Source organism: Nematostella vectensis, chromosome 3 (assembly GCF_932526225.1).
Source record: "Nematostella vectensis chromosome 3, jaNemVect1.1, whole genome shotgun sequence".
Classification (NCBI taxonomy): domain Eukaryota; kingdom Metazoa; phylum Cnidaria; class Anthozoa; order Actiniaria; family Edwardsiidae; genus Nematostella; species Nematostella vectensis.
In genome coordinates, this window is record NC_064036.1 from 18838674 (window position 1) to 18850904 (window position 12231).

General features: G+C 42.1%; 6 non-coding genes across 6 annotated transcripts; all 6 read right to left on the bottom strand.

Moving 5' to 3' along the window:
- Positions 1–1185: 1185 nt before the first annotated feature.
- Trnay-gua lies at positions 1186–1271 on the bottom strand. The gene is given in 2 exon segments: positions 1186–1221; positions 1235–1271. It is a non-coding gene; the product is annotated as a tRNA-Tyr (tRNA).
- Positions 1272–3184: 1913 nt separating this feature from the next.
- Positions 3185–3270, bottom strand: Trnay-gua. The gene is given in 2 exon segments: positions 3185–3220; positions 3234–3270. It is a non-coding gene; the product is annotated as a tRNA-Tyr (tRNA).
- Positions 3271–3743: 473 nt separating this feature from the next.
- On the bottom strand, positions 3744–3829 carry Trnay-gua. Its single transcript is given in 2 exon segments — positions 3744–3779; positions 3793–3829. It is a non-coding gene; the product is annotated as a tRNA-Tyr (tRNA).
- A 4909-nt stretch (positions 3830–8738) lies between these two features.
- Positions 8739–8824, bottom strand: Trnay-gua. Its single transcript is given in 2 exon segments — positions 8739–8774; positions 8788–8824. It is a non-coding gene; the product is annotated as a tRNA-Tyr (tRNA).
- Positions 8825–10378: 1554 nt separating this feature from the next.
- Trnay-gua lies at positions 10379–10464 on the bottom strand. The gene is given in 2 exon segments: positions 10379–10414; positions 10428–10464. It is a non-coding gene; the product is annotated as a tRNA-Tyr (tRNA).
- A 1620-nt stretch (positions 10465–12084) lies between these two features.
- Positions 12085–12170, bottom strand: Trnay-gua. Its single transcript is given in 2 exon segments — positions 12085–12120; positions 12134–12170. It is a non-coding gene; the product is annotated as a tRNA-Tyr (tRNA).
- Positions 12171–12231: the final 61 nt, after the last annotated feature.

Consider the following 12231-nt stretch of genomic DNA (forward strand, 5'->3'; position numbering starts at 1 on the left):
CGACCAAGGGATCACAATTATAAATCTACAGTCCCCCGCTCTACAAAACTGAGCTATCGAAGGATGGATGTACATGGAAAGGACAATCAACGTAACCTTGCCCAAAATAAACAGCAAGGAACCTAAAAACATTTTTCGAGCCCGATTCAAACCAGCAACCTTCGGATCACAATTATAAATCTACAGCCCCCCGCTCTACCAACTGGGCTATCGAATGATGGATGTACATTGAAAGGACAATCAACGTAACCTTGCCCAAAATAAATCTACAGTCTCCAAGGAAAGGACATTCCATGTAACCTTCCTTAAAACAAACCGCAGTGCCACGTAACAAAATCCTTCGAGCCGGATTCGAACCAGCGACCAAGGGATGACAATTATAAATCTACAGTACCCCGTTCTACAAACTGAGCTATCGAAGGATGGATGTCAATGAAAAGGACAATCAACGAAACCTTGACCAAAATAAACGGCAGTGCACATAAAAAAATCCTTCAAGCCGGATTTTAACCAGTAACATAGAGATCACAGTCATAAATATACAGTCTCCAAGGAAAGGACATTTCATGTAACCTTCCCTAAAATAAACAGCAGTGCACGTAACAAAATCCTTCGAGCCGGATTCGAACCAGCGAATTAGGGATCACAATTATAAATCTACAGCCCCCCGCTCTACCAAATGAGCTATTGAAGGATGGATGTACAATGAAAGGACAATCAACGTGACCTTGCCCAAAATAAAAAAGCAGTGCATTGAAAACAATTCTTCGAGCTGGATTCGAACCAGCAAACTAGGGATCACAATCATAAATCTACAGTCCCCTGCACTACCAACTGAGCTATCGAAGGATAGATGTACATGGAAAGGACAATCAACGAAACCTTGACCAAAATAAACGGCAGTGCACATAAAAAATCCTTCAAGCCGGATTTTAACCAGTAACATAGAGATCAAAGTCATAAATATACAGTCTCCAAGGAAAGGACATTTCATGTAACCAAAACTGTAAACAGCAGTGCACGTAACAAAATCCTTCGAGCCGGATTCGAACCAGCGAATTAGGGATCACAATTACAAATCTACAGCCCCCCGCTCTACCAAATGAGCTATTGAAGGATGGATGTACATTGAAAGGACAATCAACGTAACCTTGCCCAAAATAAACAGCAGTGAACGTAAAAAAATCCTTCGAGCCGGATTCGAACCAGCAACCTAGGGATCACAATTATAAATCTACAGTCCCCCGCTCTACCAACTGAGCTATCGAAGGATGGATGTCAATGGAAAGGACAATCAACGAAACCTTGACCAAAATAAACGGCAGTGCACATAAAAAATCCTTCAAGCCGGATTTTAACCAGTAACATAGAGATCACAGTCATAAATATACAGTCTCCAAGGAAAGGACATTTCATGTAACCTTCCCTAAAATAAACATCAGTGCACGTAACAAAATCCTTCGAGCCGGATTCGAACCAGCGAATTAGGGATCACAATTACAAATCTACAGCCCCCCGCTCTACCAAATGAGCTATTGAAGGATGGATGTACATTGAAAGGACAATCAACGTGACCTTGCCCAAAATAAAAAAGCAGTGCATTGAAAACAATTCTTCGAGCTGGATTCGAACCAGCAACCTAGGGATCACAATCATAAATCTACAGTCCCCTGCACTACCAACTGACTTATCGAAGGATAGATGTACATGGAAAGGACAATCGACGTAACCGTGCCCAAAATAAACAGTATTGCACGTAAAAAAATACTTCGAGCCGGATTCGAACCAGCGACCTAGAAATCCCAATTATAAATCTACAGTCCTCCGCTCTAACAACTGAGCTATCGAAGGATGGATGTACATTGAAAGGACAATCAACGTAATCTTACCCAAAATATAAAAAAGCAGTACACCTAAATAAATTTCTTCGAGCATGATTCGAACCAGCGACTTAGGGATCACAGTAATACATCTACAATCTCCAAGAAAAGGACATTCCATGTAATCTGTCCAAAATCAACAGCAACGCACGTAAACAAATTCTTCGAACCGGATTCGACCAAGCATCTAGGGATCACAATTATAAATCTACACTCCCCCGTTCTACCAACTGAGCTATCGCATGATGGATGTACATGGAAAGGACAATCAACGTAACCTTGCCCAAAATCAACAGCAATGAACGTAAAAAATCCTTAGAGCCGGATTCGAACCAGCGACCTAGGGATCACAGTTATAAATCTACAGCCCCCCGCTCTACAAAACTGAGCTATCGAAGGATTGATGTACATGGAAAGGACAATCAACGTAACCTTGCCCAAAATAAACAGCAAGGCACCTAAAAACATTTTTCGAGCCGGATTCAAACCCACAACCTTCGGATCACAATTATAAATCTACAGCCCCCCGCTCTACCAACTGGGCTATCGAAGGATGGATGTACATTGAAAGGACAATCAACGTAACCTTGCCCAAAATAAATCTACAGTCTCCAAGGAAAGGACATTCCATGTAACCTTCCCTAAAATAAACAGTAGTGCACGTAACAAAATCCTTCGAGACGGATTCGAAAACCAGCGACCAAGGGATCACAATTATAAATCTACAGCCCCCCGCTCTACCAACTGGGCTATCGAAGGATGGATGTACATTGAAAGGACAATCAACGTAACCTTGCCCAAAATAAATCTACAGTCTCCAAGTAAAGGACATTCCATGTAACCTTCCCTAAAATAAACAGCAGTGCACGTAACAAAATCCTTCGAGACGGATTCGAAAACCAGCGACCAAGGGATCACAATTATAAATCTGCAGTCCCCCGTTCTACCAACTGAGCTATCGAAGGATGGATGTCCATGGAAAGGACAATCGACGAAACCTTGACCAAAATAAACAGCAGTGCACATAAAAAATCATTCAAGCCGGATTTTAACCACCGACCTAGAGATCACAGTCATAAATCTACAGTCTCCAAGGAAAGGACATTTCATGTAACCTTGCCCAAAATAAACAGCAGTGCACGTAAAACAATCCTTCGAGCCGGATTCGAACCAGCGACCTAGGGATCACAGTTATAAATATACATTCCCCCGCTCTACCAACTGAGCTATCGAAGGATGGATGTACATTGAAAGGACAATCAACGTAACCTTGCCCAAAATAAACAGCAGTTCACGTAAAAAAATCCTTCGAGCCGGATTCGAACCAGCGACCTAGGGATCACAGTTATAAATCTACAGTCCCCCGCTCTACCAACTGAGCTATCGAAGGATGGATGAGCATTGAAAGGGCAATCAACGTAACCTTGACCAAAATAAACAGCAGTGAACGTAAAAAATTCTTATAGCCGGATTCGAACCATCAACCTAGGATCAGTCTCCAAGAAAAGGAATTTCCATGTAACATTGCCCAACATAAAGCGCACGTATAAAACATCCTTTGAGCCGGATTCGAACCAGCGAATTAGGGATCACAATTGTAAATCTACAGCCCCCCGCTCTACCAACGGAGCTATCGAAGGATGGATGTACATTGAAAGGACAATCAACGTGACCTTGCCCAAAATAAAAAAGCAGTGCATTAAAAAAAATTCTTCTAGCCGGATTCGAACCAGAAACCTAGGGATCACAATCATAAATCTACAGTCCCCCGCACTACCAACTGAGCTATCGAAGGATAGATGTACATGGAAAGGACAATCAACGTAACCTTGCCCAAAATAAACAGCAGTGAACGTAAAAAAATCCTTCGAGCCGGATTCGAACCAGCGATCTAGGGATCACAATTATAAATCTACAGTCCCCCGCTCTACCAACTGAGCTATCGAAGGATGGATATATATTGAAAGGACAATAAACGTAAACTTGGCCAAAATAAAAAAGCAGTGCACCTAAAAAAAATTCTTCGAGCCGGATTTGAACCAGCGATTTAGGGATCACAATTATAAATCTACAGTCCCCCGCTTTACCAACTCCGCTATCGAAGGATGGATGTACGTGGAAAGGACAATCAACGTAATCTTGCCCAAAATAAAAAAATGCAGTACACCTAAAAAATGTTCTTCGAGCAGGATTCGAACCAGAGATTTAGCGATCACAGTTATACATCTACAGTCTCCAAGGAAAGGACATTCCATGTTACCTTGCCCAAAATAAACAGCAGTGAACGTAAAAAATCCTTCGAGCTTGATTCGAACTAGCTACCAAGGGATCACAATTATAAATCTACAGTCCCCCGCTCTACAAAACTGAGCTATCGAAGGATGGATGTACATGGAAAGGACAATCAACGTAACCTTGCCCAAAATAAACAGCAAGGAACCTAAAAACATTTTTCGAGCCCGATTCAAACCAGCAACCTTCGGATCACAATTATAAATCTACAGCCCCCCGCTCTACCAACTGGGCTATCGAATGATGGATGTACATTGAAAGGACAATCAACGTAACCTTGCCCAAAATAAATCTACAGTCTCCAAGGAAAGGACATTCCATGTAACCTTCCTTAAAACAAACCGCAGTGCCACGTAACAAAATCCTTCGAGCCGGATTCGAACCAGCTACCTAGGGATCACAGTTATAAATCTACAGTCCCCCGCTCTACCAACTGAGCTATCGAAGGATGGATGTACATTGAAAGGACAATCAACGTAACCTTACCCAAAATAAACAGCAGTGAACTTAAAAAAATCCTTCGAGCCGGATTCGAACCAGCGACCTTGGGATCACAATTATAAATCTACAGTCCCCCGCTCTACCAACTGAGCTATTGAAGGATGGATGAGCATTGAAAGGGCAATCAACGTAACCTTTACCAAAATAAACAGCAGTGAACGTAAAAAATTATTCGACCCGTATTCGAACAAGCAACCTAGGATCAGTCTCCAAGAAAATGAAATTCCATGTAACATTGCCCAACGTAAAGCGCATGTATAAAACATCCTTTGAGCCGGATTCGAACCAGCGAATGAGGGATCACAATTGTAAATCTACAGCCCCCCGCTCTATCAACTGAGCTATCGAAGGATGGATGTACATTGAAAGGACAATCAACGTGACCTTGCCCAAAATAAAAAAGCAGTGCAATTAAAAAAATTTCTTCGAGCCGGATTCGAACCAGCGACCTGGGGATCACAATTATAAATCTACAGTCCCCCGCTCTACCAATTGAGCTATCGAAGGATGGATGTACATGGAAAGGACAATCAACGTAACCTTGCCCAAAATAAACAGCAGTGAACGTAAAAAATCCTTCGAGCCGGATTCGAACCAGCCACCTAGGGATCACAATTATAAATCTACAGCCCCCCGCTCTACCAACTGGGCTATCGAAGGATGGATATACATTGAAAGGACAATCAACGTAACCTTGCCCAAAATAAATCTAAAGTCTAAAAGGAAAGGACATTCCATGTAACCTTCCCTAAAATAAACAGGACTGCACGTAACAAAATCCTTGTAGACTGATTCGAACCAGCGACCAAGGGATCACAATTATAAATCTACAGTCCCCCGTTCTACCAACTGAGCTATCGAAGGATGGATTTCCATGGAAAGGACAATCAACGTAACCTTGACCAAAATAAACAGCAGTGCACATAAAAAATCCTTCAAGCCGGGTTTTAACCAGCGACCTAGAGATCACAGTCATAAATCTACAGTCTCCAAGGAAAGGACATTTCATGTAACCTTGCCCAAAATAAACAGCAGTGCACGTAAAACAATCCTTCGAGCCGGATTCGAACCAGCGACATAGGGATGACAGTTATAAATCTACAGTCCCCCGCTCTTCCAACTGAGCTATCGAAGGATGGATGTACATTGAAATGACAATCAACGTAACCTTGCCCAAAATAAACAGCAGTGAACGTAAAAAAATCCTTCGAGCCGGATTCGAACCAGCGACCTACGGATCACAATTATAAATCTACAGTCCCCCGCATTACCAATTGAGCTATCGAAGGATGTATGTACATGGAAAGGACAATCAACGTAACCTTGCCCAAAATAGACAGCAGTGAACGTAAAAAAATCCTTCGAGCCGGATTCGAACCAGCGACCTAGGGATCACAATTATAAATCTAAAGTCCCCCGCATTACCAATTGAGCTATCGAAGGATGGATGTACATGGAAAGGACAATCAACGTAATCTTGCCCAAAATAAACAGCAGTGAACGTAAAAAAATCCTTCGAGCCGGATTCGAACCAGCGACCTAGGGATCACAATTATAAATCTAAAGTCCCCCGCTTCACCAACTGAGCTATCGAAGAATGGATGTATATTGAAAGGACAATCAACGTAAACTTGGCCAAAATAAAAAAGCAGTGCACATAAAAAAAATCCTTGGAGCCGGATTCGAACCAGCGATTTAGGGATCACAGTTATTCATCTACAGTCTCCAAGAAAAGGACATTCCATGTAATCTGTCCAAAATAAACAGCAACGCACGTAAAAAAATTTTTCGAGCCGGGTTCGACCCAGCATCTAGGGATCACATTTATAAATCTACAGTCCCCCGCTCTACCAACTGAGCTATCGCATGATGGATGTACATGGAAAGGACAATCGACGAAACCTTGACTAAAATAAACAGCAGTGAACGTAATAAAAATGCTTCGGGCCGTATTCGAACCAGTGACCTAGGGATCACAGTTATAAATCTACAGTCTCCAAGGAAAGGACATTCCATGTAACCTTGCCCAAAATAAACAGCAGTGCACGTAAAAAAATCCTTCGAGCCGGATTCGAACCAACGACCTAGGGATCACATTTATAAATCTACAGTCCCCGCTCTACCAACTGAGCTATCGAAGGATGGATGTCCATGGAAAGGACAATCAACGAAACTTTGACCAAAATAAACAGCAGTGCACATAACAATCCTTCAAGCGGATTTTAACCAGCGACCTAGAGATCACAGTCATAAATCTACAGTTCCCCGCTCTACCAACAGAGCTATCGAAGGATGGATGTATAATGTAAGGACAATCAACGTAAACTTGGCCAAAATAAAAAAGCAGTGCACCTAAAAAACATTTTCGAGCCGGATTCGAACCAGCGATTTAGGGATCACAATTATAAATCTACAGTCCAACGCTCTACCAACTAAGCTATCTCATGATGGATGTACATGGAAAGGACAATCAACGTAACCTTGCCCAAAATCAACAGCAATGAACGTAAAAAATCCTTAGAGCCGGATTCGAACCAGCGACCTAGGGATCACAGTTATAAATCTACAGCCCCCCGCTCTACAAAACTGAGCTATCGAAGGATGGATGTACATGGAAAGGACAATCAACGTAACCTTGCCCAAAATAAACAGCAAGGCACCTAAAAACATTTTTCGAGCCGGATTCAAACCCACAACCTTCGGATCACAATTATAAATCTACAGCCCCCCGCTCTACCAACTGGGCTATCGAAGGATGGATGTACATTGAAAGGACAATCAACGTAACCTTGCCCAAAATAAATCTACAGTCTCCAAGGAAAGGACATTCCATGTAACCTTCCCTAAAATAAACAGTAGTGCACGTAACAAAATCCTTCGAGACGGATTCGAAAACCAGCGACCAAGGGATCACAATTATAAATCTACAGCCCCCCGCTCTACCAACTGGGCTATCGAAGGATGGATGTACATTGAAAGGACAATCAACGTAACCTTGCCCAAAATAAATCTACAGTCTCCAAGTAAAGGACATTCCATGTAACCTTCCCTAAAATAAACAGCAGTGCACGTAACAAAATCCTTCGAGACGGATTCGAAAACCAGCGACCAAGGGATCACAATTATAAATCTGCAGTCCCCCGTTCTACCAACTGAGCTATCGAAGGATGGATGTCCATGGAAAGGACAATCGACGAAACCTTGACCAAAATAAACAGCAGTGCACATAAAAAATCATTCAAGCCGGATTTTAACCACCGACCTAGAGATCACAGTCATAAATCTACAGTCTCCAAGGAAAGGACATTTCATGTAACCTTGCCCAAAATAAACAGCAGTGCACGTAAAACAATCCTTCGAGCCGGATTCGAACCAGCGACCTAGGGATCACAGTTATAAATCTACATTCCCCCGCTCTACCAACTGAGCTATCGAAGGATGGATGTACATTGAAAGGACAATCAACGTAACCTTGCCCAAAATAAACAGCAGTTCACGTAAAAAAATCGTTCGAGCCGGATTCGAACCAGCGACCTAGGGATCACAGTTATAAATCTACAGTCCCCCGCTCTACCAACTGAGCTATCGAAGGATGGATGAGCATTGAAAGGGCAATCAACGTAACCTTGACCAAAATAAACAGCAGTGAACGTAAAAAATTCTTATAGCCGGATTCGAACCATCAACCTAGGATCAGTCTCCAAGGAAAGGAATTTCCATGTAACATTGCCCAACATAAAGCGCACGTATAAAACATCCTTTGAGCCGGATTCGAACCAGCGAATTAGGGATCACAATTGTAAATCTACAGCCCCCCGCTCTACCAACGGAGCTATCGAAGGATGGATGTACATTGAAAGGACAATCAACGTGACCTTGCCCAAAATAAAAAAGCAGTGCATTAAAAAAAATTCTTCTAGCCGGATTCGAACCAGAAACCTAGGGATCACAATCATAAATCTACAGTCCCCCGCACTACCAACTGAGCTATCGAAGGATAGATGTACATGGAAAGGACAATCAACGTAACCTTGCCCAAAATAAACAGCAGTGAACGTAAAAAAATCCTTCGAGCCGGATTCGAACCAGCGATCTAGGGATCACAATTATAAATCTACAGTCCCCCGCTCTACCAACTGAGCTATCGAAGGATGGATATATATTGAAAGGACAATAAACGTAAACTTGGCCAAAATAAAAAAGCAGTGCACCTAAAAAAAATTCTTCGAGCCGGATTTGAACCAGCGATTTAGGGATCACAATTATAAATCTACAGTCCCCCGCTTTACCAACTCCGCTATCGAAGGATGGATGTACGTGGAAAGGACAATCAACGTAATCTTGCCCAAAATAAAAAAATGCAGTACACCTAAAAAATGTTCTTCGAGCAGGATTCGAACCAGAGATTTAGCGATCACAGTTATACATCTACAGTCTCCAAGGAAAGGACATTCCATGTTACCTTGCCCAAAATAAACAGCAGTGAACGTAAAAAATCCTTCGAGCCGGATTCGAACTAGCGACCAAGGGATCACAATTATAAATCTACAGTCCCCCGCTCTACAAAACTGAGCTATCGAAGGATGGATGTACATGGAAAGGACAATCAACGTAACCTTGCCCAAAATAAACAGCAAGGAACCTAAAAATATTTTTCGAGCCCGATTCAAACCAGCAACCTTCGGATCACAATTATAAATCTACAGCCCCCCGCTCTACCAACTGGGCTATCGAATGATGGATGTACATTGAAAGGACAATCAACGTAACCTTGCCCAAAATAAATCTACAGTCTCCAAGGAAAGGACATTCCATGTAACCTTCCTTAAAACAAACCGCAGTGCCACGTAACAAAATCCTTCGAGCCGGATTCGAACCAGCGACCAAGGGATGACAATTATAAATCTACAGTACCCCGTTCTACAAACTGAGCTATCGAAGGATGGATGTCAATGAAAAGGACAATCAACGAAACCTTGACCAAAATAAACGGCAGTGCACATAAAAAAATCCTTCAAGCCGGATTTTAACCAGTAACATAGAGATCACAGTCATAAATATACAGTCTCCAAGGAAAGGACATTTCATGTAACCTTCCCTAAAATAAACAGCAGTGCACGTAACAAAATCCTTCGAGCCGGATTCGAACCAGCGAATTAGGGATCACAATTATAAATCTACAGCCCCCCGCTCTACCAAATGAGCTATTGAAGGATGGATGTACAATGAAAGGACAATCAACGTGACCTTGCCCAAAATAAAAAAGCAGTGCATTGAAAACAATTCTTCGAGCTGGATTCGAACCAGCAAACTAGGGATCACAATCATAAATCTACAGTCCCCTGCACTACCAACTGAGCTATCGAAGGATAGATGTACATGGAAAGGACAATCAACGAAACCTTGACCAAAATAAACGGCAGTGCACATAAAAAATCCTTCAAGCCGGATTTTAACCAGTAACATAGAGATCAAAGTCATAAATATACAGTCTCCAAGGAAAGGACATTTCATGTAACCAAAACTGTAAACAGCAGTGCACGTAACAAAATCCTTCGAGCCGGATTCGAACCAGCGAATTAGGGATCACAATTACAAATCTACAGCCCCCCGCTCTACCAAATGAGCTATTGAAGGATGGATGTACATTGAAAGGACAATCAACGTAACCTTGCCCAAAATAAACAGCAGTGAACGTAAAAAAATCCTTCGAGCCGGATTCGAACCAGCAACCTAGGGATCACAATTATAAATCTACAGTCCCCCGCTCTACCAACTGAGCTATCGAAGGATGGATGTCAATGGAAAGGACAATCAACGAAACCTTGACCAAAATAAACGGCAGTGCACATAAAAAATCCTTCAAGCCGGATTTTAACCAGTAACATAGAGATCACAGTCATAAATATACAGTCTCCAAGGAAAGGACATTTCATGTAACCTTCCCTAAAATAAACATCAGTGCACGTAACAAAATCCTTCGAGCCGGATTCGAACCAGCGAATTAGGGATCACAATTACAAATCTACAGCCCCCCGCTCTACCAAATGAGCTATTGAAGGATGGATGTACATTGAAAGGACAATCAACGTGACCTTGCCCAAAATAAAAAAGCAGTGCATTGAAAACAATTCTTCGAGCTGGATTCGAACCAGCAACCTAGGGATCACAATCATAAATCTACAGTCCCCTGCACTACCAACTGACCTATCGAAGGATAGATGTACATGGAAAGGACAATCGACGTAACCGTGCCCAAAATAAACAGTATTGCACGTAAAAAAATACTTCGAGCCGGATTCGAACCAGCGACCTAGAAATCCCAATTATAAATCTACAGTCCTCCGCTCTAACAACTGAGCTATCGAAGGATGGATGTACATTGAAAGGACAATCAACGTAATCTTACCCAAAATATAAAAAAGCAGTACACCTAAATAAATTTCTTCGAGCATGATTCGAACCAGCGACTTAGGGATCACAGTAATACATCTACAATCTCCAAGAAAAGGACATTCCATGTAACCTTCCTTAAAACAAACCGCAGTGCCACGTAACAAAATCCTTCGAGCCGGATTCGAACCAGCGACCAAGGGATGACAATTATAAATCTACAGTACCCCGTTCTACAAACTGAGCTATCGAAGGATGGATGTCAATGAAAAGGACAATCAACGAAACCTTGACCAAAATAAACGGCAGTGCACATAAAAAAATCCTTCAAGCCGGATTTTAACCAGTAACATAGAGATCACAGTCATAAATATACAGTCTCCAAGGAAAGGACATTTCATGTAACCTTCCCTAAAATAAACAGCAGTGCACGTAACAAAATCCTTCGAGCCGGATTCGAACCAGCGAATTAGGGATCACAATTATAAATCTACAGCCCCCCGCTCTACCAAATGAGCTATTGAAGGATGGATGTACAATGAAAGGACAATCAACGTGACCTTGCCCAAAATAAAAAAGCAGTGCATTGAAAACAATTCTTCGAGCTGGATTCGAACCAGCAAACTAGGGATCACAATCATAAATCTACAGTCCCCTGCACTACCAACTGAGCTATCGAAGGATAGATGTACATGGAAAGGACAATCAACGAAACCTTGACCAAAATAAACGGCAGTGCACATAAAAAATCCTTCAAGCCGGATTTTAACCAGTAACATAGAGATCAAAGTCATAAATATACAGTCTCCAAGGAAAGGACATTTCATGTAACCAAAACTGTAAACAGCAGTGCACGTAACAAAATCCTTCGAGCCGGATTCGAACCAGCGAATTAGGGATCACAATTACAAATCTACAGCCCCCCGCTCTACCAAATGAGCTATTGAAGGATGGATGTACATTGAAAGGACAATCAACGTAACCTTGCCCAAAATAAACAGCAGTGAACGTAAAAAAATCCTTCGAGCCGGATTCGAACCAGCAACCTAGGGATCACAATTATAAATCTACAGTCCCCCGCTCTACCAACTGAGCTATCGAAGGATGGATGTCAATGGAAAGGACAATCAACGAAACCTTGACCAAAATAAACGGCAGTGCACAT